Here is an 18027-nt window from a genome sequence, read left to right on the forward strand (position 1 = left end):
AAGGTCTTCAGCAGACTCAGCCATTTTCTTGTCCGATGTTTTAAGGGTCTCAAAATTTAAAGAGACATCATCCTTCATTGCTGTGTGTTGTTTTTGACGAGTCTTTCTATTACATCGTCGCTTACAGCTCTTTGGTGTTTTTTTAGAAGGTGGTGCTTTGTGGTCAAGGAATGGCTCCACAGTATCAGCGTCCCGAGGTCTTTTTTGTGGGGGTTCCCCACTTTCTGTTTTTTCTCCCAGGGACATGCCTTGTGGTATTAGGGGCCCCTCATGTGCCACGTTTGGATCAGCAATAAAAATAGTTGGTGTCTTCTCAGCTATGTCATGGCGGATGACGTGGTTTTTACGCCTTAAGGAAACTGACCTGAAGAAGCTCCTGACCTGTGTCATGATGGTTGATTTCTTGGCCAGGAAGCTGGAGTTCCTCATCAGAGTCCTCCATTTTTGATTCAGTTTCCTGAATCGGGTCAGAAGGAATGAGCCAATCGACATGCAGGATGAGAGAGAGTTGACCAGCAGCCGCCGATCAACATACCGCAGACGCCTATGAATCCTCATGATGGCGTCCAATCTTCTTTCTGAAGTTGTGTGCATCCAACATGGAGTCCCACCTTCACAAATCCATCATTGTGATGTCATCCAGTGACATCACGGCTGTAGGCCCAGTTCTAGAACATTCTATGCAAATGTGGTGACATCACAATACTCTGCCAGGATGAAGGCCAGATTATTTTAATGTTAATGAACTAAGATATATGGATAGTGTTTGTTTAATGGATGCAGATTTTCAGTTTTCTATACATTGATTTTTACCTTAACAGTAAATTTTCTGCTTCACATTTTTTGTTTGATTTGGTGGCTTTTTTTTTATCTGTATAATTCCAAAACTTTATATAGATCTTTATATTATATGAAACACTCTAATCCTTTAAATAAAATTACAGAATTTGAGGCACAGATGCTGCAGAACCTCTTTTCTGAAAAGTAAGGAAGAGATTCCGTCCACCGTTGATTGCTTGAATAAGGCCTCGTCCTTCTCATCAGAAGGTCTGCAGTATGTGAGATGTGTATTTTTGTGTTGTGCTCACACTGGTGATTACGAAGGGGTTGTCCAAATTGTAGAATCCATTTCATTTCGGCCGCCGATTGACACCAGAGTTATATGCAAGTGGTACGCCGCCATAATACCGCCCCCAAAGAAGTCTATAGGGCCTTACTGTACCCAAGAGCGTCAGTAGGCGCAAAATTTGGAAACACCCCAAGCAACTTCCCCAAAACCTCTGCTCCTGCATTGAGTCCTGCACAGTTCAGGAGGAGGAGTCAAGGGTTTACTAATCAATGGCTGATGAAAGCACCTCCCCCTTATTAATGCCCCGCCATCTACATGCAGAAAGTCCTCTTCTCTCTGAGGGTTTGTGTCCCTGTAGTATATAATCTTCTGTCCTTACTGTAACCTGATCATCTCTCCACATACTTACCTTCCACTGACACACAGCAGCAAAATTGAACAGGCAGTGCTGCAGTGTAAAGCATGAGGGAGATACAGAACAGCAGACCAGTTTTATATGGAGACAGGACCTCCTACCTCTTATACACAATCCAGCTAAGCTGCAGTCACTGATCATTATGATTATGGATGCTGATGACCCCGTTGGTAAGTTATCTGCTTATTTCAGGTTATTTTACTGTGCCCCCCATTAAAGATAACTGTCTGTGTATCTTAGCACTATATGGTATTATTTTGGAGGCTGTATATGACGGTCTTGTTTTAGCACTCCACGGTGGTATTATACAGGTGTTATATGGCAGTATTATTTTAACATTATATGTTGATAATTAGGGTTGAGCGAATCGAGCTTAGGATCATCAATCCAAAGTCGATTCGCTCCAAAACTTTGTTTTTAATGTAGTTTCCGTACAGAATTTATAATGTATTGGTTCTACGTAGACAAAATTAGTCTTGGCCGAAGTCGCGCAAGACTTCAATGAAAGACTTCAGTAAATTAGGAATCCAAAGTCGGGTTCAATACCGAGGTACCAGCCAGTACCAAACCCGACTTCGGATTCCTATTTTAAAATGTTTTTAAAGACGTAGAAAGGAATACTGAATGAATTCAGTGAAGTCTCGCAACTTTGGCCGATACGAATTTTGTCTACGCAGAGCCAATACATTTTAATGCAGTACAGAGACCGCATTAAAAAGTTTGTCCTTCTGATCTCTTATCCGAAGCTCTATTAGCTCAACCCTAGTAATAATATGCAGGCTGTATAGCATTATCATGGCAGTATATGGTGGTATTATACAGTTTGATTATGGCATTATTATGTTAGCGCTATATGGTGGTATTATGCCGGCGGTATGTGGCAGTATTAACTTAGCACCATATGGATATTTTATGTAGCCTATAAATAACAGTATTATGTTCTCACTATATGGTGGTATTATATAGGCTGTATATGACACTATTATCTTGGCAGTACATGGTGGTATGATACCGGCTGTATATGGTGATATTACGTTATCACTATATGGTGGTATTATATAGGCTGTATATGACACTCTTATCTTGGCAATATATGATGGTATTATACAGGCTGTGTATGGCAGTATTACTTTAGTAGTATATGGTGGTTATATACCGGCTGTATATGGCGGTATTACTTTAGCAGTATATGGTGGTTTTCTTCTTATTAGTCATTGTAGCCATCCACAATCCTGTACACCCCATGTGACAACCCTTGGGGGGGATCTGCACTGGCGACCGTATTAGTTGTCACCCAACTTTTCTAAAACCAGCTTGTGGATAAGTCATGGAGGCCTAGAAGTAAATATATATATATGTACTGCATGATCATATGTGATTATTATCCTCTTATATGGAAAAAACTAAGAAAATGAAGCTCGTAAACGTCCAATAGTGAAAAAATAATAATATACTTTATTAATTAGTCAGTCAGTGGATGATAAAATACCATAAAAAAAGGGGAGTTAGGAGCACAAGCACCATCCCAGCTCTACAGTGTCGACAGGAAAAGTCACAGCAGTAAATAAACATTGATGCAATTGATATGAGTCCTAATATAAAACATGGCAGTTACCAAAGTAATATACGTATGGAGGGTAGTGACCAGAAGGTGATCCACACACAACAACCCGCAACTGAGGCGGTGGTGTGAACCTGCTGGACCTATATCCCACCTATATGGTAGTAAGCCAGAGGAGAAGGTGTAATGAAAGGAACTCACCAAAAATAACAGCAACCTGGATATCTGGGATGGCGTTACCCCGACGCGCGTTTCGGCGTACCTTTGTCAGGGGGTAGAGGGTATGTAACGTGAATGTCCGCCTTTTATCATCAGGACATTTTTTATGTTGATTCATTTCTTGATATATTTTTATAGTGATCAGAGCTCTGTTTTACTGATACAAAGCTCCAAATCCCCTGCACTAATATAAATGGTAACATTAGATCTGCCTGCAGACACCACTAGAGGGAGCTCAGGACTGATGACTGCCTGTACAGTATGCTTCTCTGCTCCCCTAGTGGTGACTGCAGGCAGCTACAATTTATCATTTTATGCTAAGGTTTTGCAGGGGATTTGGAGATCTGTATGAGGAAAGCTGATCTCTGACTGACCGCTATAAAGATATATGAAGAAGTTATAAATGGTTCTTCAGGACTTCATTCACTGCCTTTATCAGATCTGTGACTAAGTCTCTTTTATGGGTTAACAGATCGCGCTATGATTTCTCCAATTCTGGACAAATACAGAATTGGAGCAGGCCGCACTTCTCTGGAGGTAAGTGGCTTCATTGTAATCTGACCCTTTGTCCTATCATCCATGAGGAGTGGTAAGTGGTCACTTACTGTATTCTCTTCTCTTTAGGACATCTACTGCCTCCAGCAGTGCATCTATGGCCTGGGACCCTTCTCAAGTGAGTATTTTTGGTAATAAGACTCGACTATGAAAATTTGATCTGAGCTCGAGGTTAAGACTGATCTGAAGTAAACTCATGATCTAGTTGTGTTCTCCCTGCAGCTTATCCCTGTACCGTGGAGGAGAGAGACCAACAACGTCTCATCTATTCCATGAGATTCCTCCCGTCTCCAATCTTCAAGATGGAGGTGAGTGATTCTACTTTCTGTCATATTGTCCTCCAGATTCCTCCATGTTCTGTCTATAGATGTGAAGGTTTAATAGGAACGTCTCATAGATGAGTGACCTGATCTGTTCTTAGCGCCTTATGCCAACCAACCAAGAAGCTCAGAAGAAATACCTGCCTTTTCAATTTTAAGGAAGAATATCCAGAGTCGGCATTGATGATGGCAAGCCAACTCTGCGAAGACCTGCCGGTGGAGAAGGCCAAGAGAGAGCGAGAGGAGGCAGAGACATCCCGGGAGCAGCAGGATGAGACTACTGAGAAGAAGCAGAAAAAAGAACAGAGGATGGTGAAACTGGATGTAAAGAGCAAGAACCTGAGAAGAGTTCAGAATCAGCCTGGTGCTTTTGCCTTCTTCTGGATCAACAGGTTTAGGGATAGGAACCTAATTTAGGGATAGGGATCATGGGGCTTCATCCAGGGTTCTAGGACTGATCGCCTTTTCACGATGTCGAGAAGGAATTTTTCCCCTGTGACACGAATTGACTAAATGTGTCCAGGGGTTTTTGCCTTCTTCTGAATCAGCAGGTTTAGGGATAGGGACCTAATTTAGGGATAGGGATCAGGGTGCTTGATCCAGGGTTCTAGAAATGATCACCTTTTCCCGGGGTCGAGAAGGAATTTTTCCCCTGTGACACGAATTGGCTGAATGTGTCCAGGGGTTTTCGCCTTCTTCTGGATCAACAGGTTTAGGAATTAAGACCTAATTTAGGGATAGGGATCAGGGGGTTTCATTCAGGGTTCAAGGACTGATCTCCCTTTTCTCGGGGTCGAGAAGGAATTATTCCCCTGTGACATGAATAGGCTAAATGTGTCCAGGTGCTTTTGCCTTCTTCTGGATCAGCAGGTTTAGGGATAGGGACCAAATTTAGGGATAGGGATCATGGGGCTTGATCCAGGGTTCTAGGACTGATCGCCTTTTTCCGGGGTCGAGAAGGAATTTTTCCCCTGTGACACGAATTGGCTAAATTTGTCCAGGAGTTTTCGCCTTCTTCTGGATCAACAGGTTTAGGAATTGAGACCTAATTTAGGGATAGGGATCAGGGGGCTTGATTCAGGGTTCTAGGACTAATCGCCTTTTCCCGGGGTCGAGAAGGAATTTTTTCCCTGTGACACGAATTGGCTGAATGTTTCCAGGGGTTTTCGCCTTCTTCTGGATCAACAGGTTTAGGGATAGGGACCTGATTTAGGGATAGGCATCAGGGGGCTTGATACAGGGTTCTATGACTGATCGTCTTTTCCCGGGGTCGAGAAGGAATTTTGCCCTAGTGACACGAATTGGCCGAATGTGTCTAGGGGTTTTCGCCTTCTTCTGGATCAACAATTTAGGTGTAGGAACATAATTAACTACAATAGGATAGCAGTAGTATAATAAGGGGAATAATAGTAATAGTTCTAATACTCTAGTCTTATATTAAATAATAATAGTCATTAGTGTTAGTGTAGGAACCCACTTGAAGGAGGTCGCCGTGACTTGGCAAGTGGGCTCATACATTTTGAAAACAATGTATACTTAGAACCTCCTGTCCATGGTTATAGCAGCATTAGATGGCGGTACAACATGTGGATTAGCACCCATGGTGCTCCAGGTTCATGTGGGCCCTTGGGCGATAAAGTCTCAGTGGGCCATTATGACATTTTGCATGGCACTTACAGCAATAAAACTGTATGTATTATAGATTAAATACCTTACACAGAGCATGCTACAGAGCGGATATATGTGAATCAGTCCTTATGTGCCTACTTTTATTTTCTACCCAATGATTTAGTCCCTCACGTCTACTCACAGATAGGTGCCCGCTCACAGTAGGTATGGTAAGATATGTGCCCCTTCACAGTATATATGCCAAGATATGTGCCCCCTCACAGTAGATATGCCAAGATATGTGCCCCCCTCACAGTAGATATGCCAAGATATGTGCCCCTCTCACATTAGGTAAGCCAAGCTATGTGCCCCCTTCAGAGTAGATATCCCAAAATATGTGCCCCCTCACAGTTGATATGCCAAGATATGTGTCCCCTCACAGTAGATATGCCAAGATATGTCTCCCCTCACAGTAGATTTACCAAGATATGTGCCCCCTCACAGTAGATATTCCAAGATATGTGCCCCCTCACAGAAGATATGCCAAGATATGTGCCCCCCTCACATTAGGTATGCCAAAATATGTGCCCCCTCACAGTGGATATGCCAAGATATGTGCCCTTTTACGGTGGATATGCCAAGATATGTGCCCAGTGCCCCCTTCACAGTGGTTATGCCCAGATGTGCCCCCTTCACAGAAAGTGAAAAAATAAAAATAAAATACTCCTCGCCTCAGTTATCTGGCTCCTTCCATGATCTGTGCTCCCAATCAGCAGGATACTGTGCCACATCGCGCTGCTGTGTAGGAGGAGCAGAGGCTGATTCCCAGCCTGCCCCGCTCCTCCTCCTACACAGATCAGCAGGACCATGTGTGAGGACATCATGCTGCTGCCGCTGTGGAGCACTGGTGTACCATACCAAACCACAGGGGATAGTGAGTGTAGTGGTGGTGAGCCGGTGGGTGTAATAGTTCATTTACTCACGGTTAGCAGAGCCTCCCTGGGCTAGCGTACAGATGATGAGAAGACAGCACAAAATCTTCCAGGGCACTCTGGTTACAGGGAACACCAGCCAGATGTTGGTTGAGGTGCCCTTGATGGTAATGTTTAGGGTGCTTGTAAGGCTGGGCCCCTGGTTCGTGACGCCAGCACTGTAAGGTGCAAATGTTGAGAGTAGTAGTAGTAGTAAACAGTGGCGTAACTAGAGTGTTATGGGCCCCAGTGCAAACTTTGGATCGGGGCCCCCCCCCCCCCTTTTTACAAAGAAGCGGCAGATTTTCTTACGAAGGGCTCTTTCCCTTGTGGTTAGTCCGCTGCGTGAATGAGGGCCAAGAGACACGGAGCAGTAACATGATTGATAATGCTCCGTGCCTCTCTGTGACCTTTTTACTACAAAATCACAGTGAGATAAAGTGGTCACTGTGAGTTTGTAGCAAAACGATCATAGAGAGGCACAGAGCATTATCAATTATGTTACTGCTCCGTGTCTCTGCTGTCCGGAGCGGGGCTTGGCACTCTTTCACACAGCGGATTAGCCACACGGGATCCGCTCGTGTTAAAGAGCCCTAAGCCCAATGCATGGCTACACTAACCCAGTCCTAATAAAATCTGGTCCTACCTCATCCAGGGTGTCGCTGGCTTCGGCGTGATATCCACTGGATCCAGAACAAGGTCCCTGTGGTGATAGAGAAAAAAATGAATAATCACATAAGGAAGGGATGGTGACTGCCCCTATGAAATCACCAGCAGGGGGCGCTGTGCTGGCCTGGTAGACTGAGCTATGCCAATGTATAGCAGGGTAATTTAGGACATTTCCCCTAAGTTCTACCACACAGTACTAATGCCCACATTGTGGCCCCTCACAGTACTAATGCCCACCTTGTGGCCTTTCACAGTAATTAAGCCCACCTTTGTTCCTGTCACAGTAGTTATGCCCAGATATGTGCCCCCTAACAGTAGATATGCCAAATATGTGCCCCCTAACAGTAGTTATGCCAAATATGTGCCCCCTCACGGTATTTATGCCAGATATGTGCCCCCTTCACAGTAGTTATGCCCAGATATGTGCCCCCTTCACAGTGGATATGCCCAGATATGTGCCCCTCACAGTGGATATGCCCAGATATGTGCCCCTCACAGTGGATATAGCAAGATATGTGCCCCTCACAGTAGTTATGACCAGATATGTGCCCCCTCACAGTAGTTATGCCAGATTATTTGCCCCTCACAGTAATGACCAGATACGTGCCCCCCTACAGTGGTTATGCTAGATTATGTGCCCCTCACATTAGATATGCCCACATATGTACCCCTCACAGTGGTTATGCCAGATTATGTGCCCCCCCTCACAGTAGTTGATATATGTGCCCCCTCATAGTAATGCCTTTATATGTGCCCCCCTCACAGTAGTTATGACAGATTAGGTGCCCCCTCAGTAGAGATGCACACTTTTGTGCCCCCCCTTCCCCTTTGCCCCCAGTCTGCAAAAAAAAAAAAAAACATACTTACCCTCTTCCCTGATGTTTCACTGCCACACTCACATCGCGCTGCTGGCTGTACTGAAGGCAGTTTCCCGGGCCTTCAGAGCTCCTCCCACAGCCAGCAGCGCGATGTGCGGCAAGCAGAGGGAGCGCTAGAGCTCCTGCTTCACTGATGATCTGGAGACAGCCCGGCAGTGACAAGAACTGCCGGGCCGAGTGTATATGAGTGAGTGCGCGCGTCCCCCCTCTTCCTCCTCCCCCTCTCTGCGCAAACCTCCCCCACCTTGCCTCATAATATTAAACGTGTAATGGAGCGCCCTGACGGGGCTGGCATTGTCACTGTACTTCATGCCGGGCCCCGTCACAGCTCTTCATTACATGTTAGTACAGCGGGCCCCCTCCCCCCGTCGGGCCCGGTCGCAGTCGCACCCCCTGCGACCGCGATCGTTACGCCCCTGGTAGTAAATGATAAAGAGTCAGTTGTTGTAAACCAGTTGAACATTTACTGAATCAATAATCTCTGGACAGTTGTTACAGTTCATCAGCAAGGTGCATTTGTATGGCATAGGCAATTATTCAGAAGTTGATACAGTGGCAATCTTTATATCAGGCTTTAGGCAATTGTCAATCGAGGGAATCTCTAATACAGTTCTTCTACAGGCAATACCTCTGTAATTTTCTTAAGTCCCATCTATAGCACTCTGGTACTAAATATACTATTTCCTTACTTTATATTGAGCTATTTCATAAAGACGTTCCCCTCATGGAAGGCACAAACTCTGCTTCATTATTTGCAGGAATCTCTCCTGAGATATTCAGGATAAAGACAGTTCTGCACACTAACTGTCTATTTGTGTTCGGTACTCCTAAAGATGCTCCTGGTCACTTTTGTTTCTGAAGTCCATAGGCTTGAATCAGCTCCAACCCTCACTAGGCTTACTTCATATTTAGCGAAAAAACAAGAGAACAGAGCTCATAGTACCAAAAGTAAAAATACAATTTTATTGTAACATGATTAAAAGATGTATAAAGCAATAATTGAAGTGCCGTTAAAAAAGTGAATGGAAGCAGAAAAACAGCGCCACCCTGGGATAGCACACAGGACAAATGTAAAAAATTTGAAAAACAGTGGTTAATGGAATAAATTATATGCGGTACAGTGACCAGCCAATGCCTGAAAAAATGCAGCCTAAATAGCAGATGAGTCAGCGGTCAAAAGAGAACCTACATGGCAAAAAAGATGGAAAAGGGGTTTGCATTGCAGGTGCAACATGAATAAAGTAAGAGCAAACCTCAATAATAACTAGGTAAGGAAAATCCTAGATCAAGTGCCGTGTAGGTAAAAAAGAGCGGAGACTCACCAAAAATGACCGTGTGCTATATCACCAAGGATGGCGCTACCCCAACGCGCATTTCGGCGTGCCTTCGTCTGGGGGTAACGCCATCACTGTGAATCATCTATTTACAGGCTCTCTCCACCAATCGAATGTTAATTGTACATACTTGTCCTCAGCTGTGCATGTATATTGGCGCGCGGGGCTCCAGTCAAACCGCGCCCAGCTGCATCCCGGCCGGCTTCCCGCCTACAAGCCCACGTCACGTGACGGAGTTACATGATCGGACGATAGTGGAGTAAGGACGCACAGGCGAGAGGCGCCGGGGGCGGCGCCAAGCATCGCGCGCACACACCACAGGAGAGGAGAAGGACAATAACATACACCAAATTATATAAATTGACTATCCCCGCAGAAAATGTAACATAAATTATATGCACCTCCCTTAAAGGAAAAAGGGAAGGAAAGAAGGGAAAGAAAGGGGGAAGGGGGAGGGAGAATGGAGAAAGAGGAAAAAAGAGTTGGGCTCCGGCCCAATTATGGGTTTTTTATCAGTAGACTCCTCTTCCATCATTGCTGGCACAACTGTGGCAGTAGGTTTGGTAATAGCAACAGAGACAACCTCTGAAGCAAGGGATGTAGATGTTCTCATTTCCTGAGGTTGGACTGGGATGGTCTGGCTGTGAGGAACCACCAGTTGCTGCAATAGCTGGGTACATTCCTGCACTGGGTCAGGTGCAGATAGGGACATTGACCTAAACTTGGATAATCTCTGTTTCTTTGAGCGCACCTCTGGATCCCTGGTGGCGATTGCGGGCTGCCACAGGATATTTTTCCCTGCAAAGCCAGTGGCATATTGGTTCTGGCTACGGGTCGGTCGAGGCACATATCTGGCATCCAGCCCCTTGGGGGCAGTAGTGTGTACTGGCTCCTCTTCTGATTCTGAGCTCTCCTTGTCTCCCAGGACTCTGGTTCTGGAACGGGTCGGGTGATTCCAGTGGTGTATGGTCCGCGAGTGCTCTCTGCTGGGGTAAACTCGACAACCTACTCCACATAGAGGCTGTGGAGGTGGCTGGGCAGGTCGCGGCATTTCATAGCTCGACGGTTCACATAATAATCGCGACCTTAGTCAAGGTCTCTAATAAATCCAAACCCTCTTAACTTGCAAAAGGATAAAACTTTACCGCGTTTTCACCAGCAGAATAGTGAGTGCAGCTCTGGGGTATAATACGGTCTATAATTTTAGATCAGTATGGGATAAGTGATGTAATGTGTTAGCCCAGCGGTCCGTGCCGGCACTGCTGCCCCTACCCAGGGGCGCTGGGCTCCCTCTTTCCCTCCTGCTGCCATGCGCCGTTCTGACAAGCGTGGGCAGCAGGTAGCTCAATTGTTGCATCTGTGCTCAATGCCAGAGTTTACTTCCTGCTGGAGACCTGTACTGTTTGTTAGGGCTTGTATGGATGTGTCTCTTCTCAATTGTGAGGCAGCACGTACACGCCCTCTGTCTCACCAGCCTATGGCTGGATTGCAGGAGGTATTTAAAGGTGCTTCCTACCACAGGAAGATGCCTGAGCAACTCATGGTCACTAGCTTGTCTAGTTCCAAGTGTGAAGGTGTTTTTCAAATTCTGCTTTGCTGTGTACTGGAACCTGCTTTCGGAATTATCGGATTTCGCCTGTTTGGCACCTGCCTCTGACCTCGGACTTCGTTTACAGACCTTGCTTGATCGCTGCCTGCCCATACCCCGGACTTCCTGACCACATACTTCCCATCGGTGCTTGCACCGGTATCTCTGACCCCCTGGTCAGTTGGCACTAACTTGGGGACTGCTCTGGAGTGGCACCTGGCAACTACTCTAACGGCCCAAGCCTATCCTCACCGTCAGAGGCTAGTTGCTTAGTCACGCCCCTCCAGAGTATAGCCAGTCAGTGGCACAGTGGGTCCACACCCGCTTGCATAACAAATGTATGTTCACAGTGACTCCACCAGCAGAATCGTGAGTACAGCTCTGGAGTATAATACAGGATGTAACTCAGGATCAGTACAGGATAAGAAATGTAATGTATGTACACAGTAACTGCACCAGCAGAATAGTGAGTGCTGCTCTGGAGTATAATACAGGATGTAATTCTGGATCACTACAGGATAAGTAATGTATGTACACAGTGATTTCACCAACAGAATAGTGAGTGCAGCTCTGGGGTATAATACAGTCTATACTTCTGGATCAGTATGGGATAAGTGATGTAATGTATGTTCACAGTTGCTGATCTTTTTAGTATATTATAGCCATCTCTAGGGAGGCTGGACACTTGAGGTAGGCCGACATGAGGGGTTTTGGGTGCCAGGGCGGGGAGAGAAGGGGTTACGGCCCAGTTAGTGGGGCAGGAGTCTGATAGGGCGGGGTATAGTTAATAAAAGAGGGCGTGCGCATGCAAGGCGGCTCCATTTTGCAGGGAGAAAGAAGAGTCGACATCTCACCGACTGCTTGCCATGTCTGAGGTGGAAGAAATCCTGGCGAGGCTGAGGGCGGCGGCCCGAGGTTCGGGCTGGCTACAGGATCAGGTAGCCAGCTTGTTGAAGGGGGAGGCGGTGGGTGCAGTTTGCCCACCGCCGAGCGAAAAACTGCAGCGGCGGGCTAAACCGCCAGCGCGCCTGATAGCAGAGGACCAGGGCCGGGCCGACACAGAGGCTGGGGAGGCTCCAGCCTCAGGGCGCTCCAGCCTCAGGGCGCAGCAGTCACCGCCGGAGTCAAACACTTTAAGTCCCGCCCCAGGCGGCAGGCCAGACAGTGGCGAGCCGGCGGCAGGCGAGCGCTTGCTGCCGCTTGAGTTGTGATGTGCAGTGCAACAGTGCGCCGCGCCGAGTGCGGTACTTAAAAGACAGTCTGTCTGACAGAGACATCATCACAGCTGAGCCGGTGATTCAAAGGACCCAGGAGGGAGGCGGCGGCGGCAGCGGCAGGAGAACGGTGGGCGGGCCCAGAGCGTGATGCGTCACGCTGATGTCACGCTGCGCCAGGCAGAGCCCGCCCACTGACTGAATTCTTCTCCCGACTCCTGCGCCTGCTGCCTTCTCCAAGTTCTCCCGCCTCAGCTCAGGGCCAGGCAGCCTGCCCACTGTGCCCAGCTCAGCTGTCCTGGTGTGGACTGTAGTCAGTAACAGTACTTACCTCCAGTAATAAAGTGCCCTGGCCGCTGCCTCTGTATAACTTGTAAGTCAGTCAGACAGTTTGAAAAATAAAAATGTGATTTTTACAGTGCCTGCTGGGAAGGGGGGGGGGGGGGGGGGGGGGGGGGGGATGGATGCATATGAGGCATAAAAGCAAAGCTCTGCAGATGTGACTGTATTGGGTCAGTCAATCACTAAATGAACCCTGTTATGGGGAGAAACTGTGGATGACACTATTTGTAATAGTGTCATCCACAGTTTCTCCCCATAACAGGGTTCATTTAGTGATTGACTGACCCAATACAGTCACATCTGCAGAGCTTTGCTTTTATAGTAGTAGAATACAGTCACATTGCACGGGCGACGGGCCCTGCTGTCATTATGAAAGCAAATGCGACCCCACACCTCTTTTATTGGACCAATAAAAGAGGTGTGTGGGGTCGCATTTGCTTTCATAATGACAGCAGGGCCCGTGCAATGTGACTGTATTCTACTACACCCCCCCGCTCACTGGATATAATCTTATTAACTATATAACCGGGCCCCGCTAGCGCTGTTACAGCACCACAGCCTCACCCCTTGTATTTGGGGGTCATTCCTACACGGACCCTGTTATGGGGGGGATTCCCCCAATAACAGTGTCATCCTCAGATCCCCCCAATAGCAGTGTCATCCACCACAGATCCCCCCCATAGTGTCATCCACCACAGATTCCCCCATAACAGTGTCAACCACTACAGATCCACCACTACAGATCCCCCCATAACAGTGTCCTCCACCACAGATCCCCCCCATAGCAGTGTCATCCACCACAGATCCCCCCCATAGCAGTGTCATCCACCACAGATCCCCCATAGCAGTGTCTTCCACCACAGATCCCCCCATAGCAGTGTCATCCACCACAGATCCCCCCATAACAGTGTCAACCACTACAGATCCCCCCATAACAGTGTCATCCACCACAGATCCCCCCATAGCAGTGTCCTCCACCACAGATCCCCCCCCATAGCAGTGTCATCCACCACAGATCCCCCCATAACAGTGTCAACCACTACAGATCCCCCATAGCAGTGTCCTCCACCACAGATCCCCCATAGCAGTGTCCTCCACCACAGATCCCCCCATAGCAGTGTCCTCCACCACAGATCCCCCATAGCAGTGTCCTCCACCACAGATCCCCCATAGCAGTGTCCTCCACCACAGATCCCCCCATAGCAGTGTCCTCCACCACAGATCCCCCCATAGCAGTGTCCTCCACCACAGATCCCCCCATAGCAGTGTCCTCCACCACAGATCCCCCCATAGCAGTGTCCTCCACCACAGATCCCCCCATAGCAGTGTCCTCCACCACAGATCCCCCCATAGCAGTGTCCTCCACCACAGATCCCCCCATAGCAGTGTCCTCCACCACAGATCCCCCATAGCAGTGTCCTCCACCACAGATCCCCCATAGCAGTGTCCTCCACCACAGATCCCCCCATAGCAGTGTCCTCCACCACAGATCCCCCCATAGCAGTGTCCTCCACCACAGATCTCCCATAGCAGTGTCCTCCACCACAGATCTCCCATAGCAGTGTCCTCCACCACAGATCCCCCATAGCAGTCTCATCCACCACAGATCCCCCATAGCAGTCTCATCCACCACAGATCCCCCATAGCAGTGTCATCCACCACAGATCCCCCATAGCAGTGTCATCCACCACAGATCCCCCATAGCAGTGTCATCCACACATCCTCCATAACAGTGTCATCGAAAGATCCCCCCATAATGGTGCCATCCACAGATCCCACATAACAGTGTTGTCATCCACAGACCTGCCCGATCTGGAGATCGCTCAGGGAGTCCCATCCTGTGGATGGGGGATACATTTTAAATAACAGGACAACCCCTTTAAAGTCATACAAGTCTGCATTTATTTTCATTTCCCTCCTCTGTGCCCCAATATAGTACAGCCCCCATATAGTACAGGCTCCCCCATCTGTGCTGTCATATAGTACAGATTCCTTTTCTCTGTGTTGCCATGTTTAGTGGGCTTTATTACTGTGTGGGGCAATACGCATTGGGAGTTTGTACAGAGGTGGGGATGGTGCTGGAATCATGGAATGAGAAGCCTAAACTATTAGTTTTGCAGATTCTGCGGAGACGAGTGGTGGCCAGAAAAAGACTGATTCCAATCAAAGAAGACGTCGCCTTTGATTCACCCTTGAGTCGCCCTGTGAGTCAATATTTAGGTACTTTTAATCACTTATGGTTTGCAGAATCGGTGTAGTGCTAGTATTTTCCACTATATTGTCATATTGGTTTTAATTTAGTTACAGTGTGGTGTTAGTATCCAGTCACTATGCGGGGGTCATTCCTGTTAGATTCTATGCGGCCGGCGACGCAGACTCTGCCAATCGCACCGGCCGCTGCCGTTGTGCTGGTATAATTACGCAATGCTATGGGGCTGGTATGTAATTTCTTCCAGGGCTGGTTTTCATCCCCAGTCTGGCCCTGCACAGAGCCGCCTATCTTTGGGAGCACTCGGGCTCCCAATGCCTTCCACAGCGACAGATTCTTAAGGGGGTGACAGCACTACAACCAGGAGACGTTATAAGAACAGGAATGCTCTATGGGAATTAGAGCCTTCACTCTCCATAGGTAAGTACCTGTATTTTTTATTTTTTTTTCTGGTTTCATTATTGCTTTAAGATCGGAGAAAGGTACCAGGCAATTAAAATTACTACAGCAGACAAGTCCTCAGTATATGGCACCAGCAGAGATCGCCTGATGCCAGATAAATGTGCTTGCCTGTTGCTGTAGCAATTGGCCAAAAAAGCAAAAATCTCCCCCCCAAAATACTCACCCAGCCTCACCAAAATTAGTGATGGCTTAGTAAAAGGTAAATGGCAGCTCGCCTAGAGTTTTCCAAAAGGCACCTAAAGGACTTTCAGATCATCATAAACAAAATTCTCTGGTCTGATGAGAAAAAGATTGAACTCTGGTTTGAATACAAAGTGTCACGTTTGGAGGAAACCAGGCGCCGCTTATCACCTGCCCAATACCATCCCTACAGTGAAGCATGGTGGAGGCAGCATCATGTCTGGAGGAGACCAGGCGCCGCTCATCACCTGCCCAATACCATCTCTACAGTGAAGCATGGTGGTGGCAGCATCATGCTGTGGGGATGTTTATCAGGGGCAGGAACTGGGAGAATAGTCAGGATAAAGGGAAAGATGACTGCAGCAATGTACAGAGACATCCTGGATGAAAAATATCTGTCAAACATGATTAAAAATAGATAATTGGGGAACAAAAATGTATGAAATTACACCTGACCTTATGCTTACACAGTTGCTGTCACTACTTGGAACCTCCTAAGTTTTTTATTTGCTTATAACAGAATGTCTTCTAAAAAACCTTCTGGAGCAGAGTTCAGAAAAAGAAGAAAGTTGAGGGAAGAGGAAGCAAGTAAGAGTTCTCAAAAATTGCAAAAATGGCTACAGCCTAGCAAAGGTACAGACACAGAGTCAGAAGCAGGAGCAAGTTCAAGTTCCAGAGAGCCAACCTCAACTGCTACAGAGATTGGTTGCAGTCCTACAGATCCACATTTTGGTTTTTCCACTGAAATGGCAGAAAGTCCGGAGTACAATGTGTCAGAAAGAGAACAGATTGAAGGTGAAGAATGCTTGCAAGAAGCTGAAGACACATCGGCAATACCAAGTGAACTCATGCCGGAAGAAATGGCAGCTGAAGAGCCCAGCAGGATGACGTTTAACTTGAATGATCCACCCTCATGGCCTGATATCACAGACAAAATTCGGCGTTATTTAATAGAACAGGGCCCACATCAAGGAATCGATGCAGATTTTGGAAGATCTCAGTTCCAAGAAGGGCGTACATTCTATCCCAGTTGGTTTATAAAACATCTACCTGGTGGTAGGAAAATTGACCGTGCATGGTTGATATACTCCCAAACATCAAATGCAGTGTTTTGTTTTCCATGTATCTTATTCGGAAAGCACAATTTTTCAATAACAAATCCAAAAAAAGGTTTTTCTGATTGGAAAAACCTAAACCCACGTATCCCCACACATGAAAATTCAGCAGAGCATCGGACCAACTATTATAAATGGAAAGTAATGGAAAAGAACATGAAAACCGGCCAGCTTTTTGACAGCACTATAGAGAAAATGGTTTTGACTGAGAAACAAAAGTGGCGAGATGTCTTGAAGTGCATTTTGGATGGAATTTTGTTTTGTGCAAAAAACAACCTTGCACTCAGAGGTTCTGAAGATATTATCGGAAGTCCAAACGCTGGCATATTCCTTGATCTAATGGAGGTAATAAGTCATCACAACATGTCACTGAAAGAGAAGATTGAGACTCATCAGAAGCGTGGTGTCAATTACCTTTCAAGCAAAATTCAAAACGAATTTATCAGTATTTTGGGGGATACAGTCCGCTCTCAAATCATTAATAGAATAAAGGAAGCAAAATTTTTTTCAATTCTTTTTGACTGCACTCCTGATATATCCCATCAGGAACAAATGAGCGAAATAATCCGTTATGTTACAGTTGTAAATGGAAAGGTAACAATAGAGGAGAGTTTTATCGATTTTATCCACACTAAGGAAAAAACTGGAAGTGGATTAGCTTCTGAGATAATGAACAAGCTACAGACTGATGGACTCGACTTTAAAGATGCACGAGGGCAAGGCTATGACAATGCAGCCAACATGGCAGGAAAATATAATGGAGTACAAGCAAGACTTCTTCTGGAAAATGAATATGCTAAATTTGTTCCATGTGCAGCACATAGTCTCAATTTGGCAGGGGTACATGCAGCATCTGTGAACCCTGACATTAAAACCTTTTTTGGGACTGTTCAAAGAATTTTTACTTTTTTCTCCAGTTCCACAGCTCGTTGGGAAGTACTTCTAAAGCATGTCAAAACTACTGTAAAAGGCCATACCGATACTCGATGGTCATCCAGAGCAAGTGCAGTGAAGGCTTTGTATACACAGATCACTGAAATATGTGAATCACTCACAGACATTGCGGAAAATTCAGCAAATCCAGATTCAGTTTCAACAGCAGAAAGTCTGGTGATGCAAGTGGACTATGGTTTCCTGTGCAAACTTTTTGTTTGGAACAGAATTTTGGGTCATGTCGACAGAGTAAATCAAGCCATACAGGCCAAAGGCGTTTCTGTGTTGCAGGCTTCAAAAATGATTGACGGTTTAAGAGGAACCTTTCAAGAAATGAGGAATATTGATTTTCAGGAAGTATACCAGTATGCTTCAGAGGCATGTG

The sequence above is a fragment of the Bufo bufo genome, chromosome 2 (genome assembly GCF_905171765.1).
Source record: "Bufo bufo chromosome 2, aBufBuf1.1, whole genome shotgun sequence".
In the NCBI taxonomy this organism is placed as follows: Eukaryota; Metazoa; Chordata; class Amphibia; order Anura; family Bufonidae; genus Bufo; species Bufo bufo.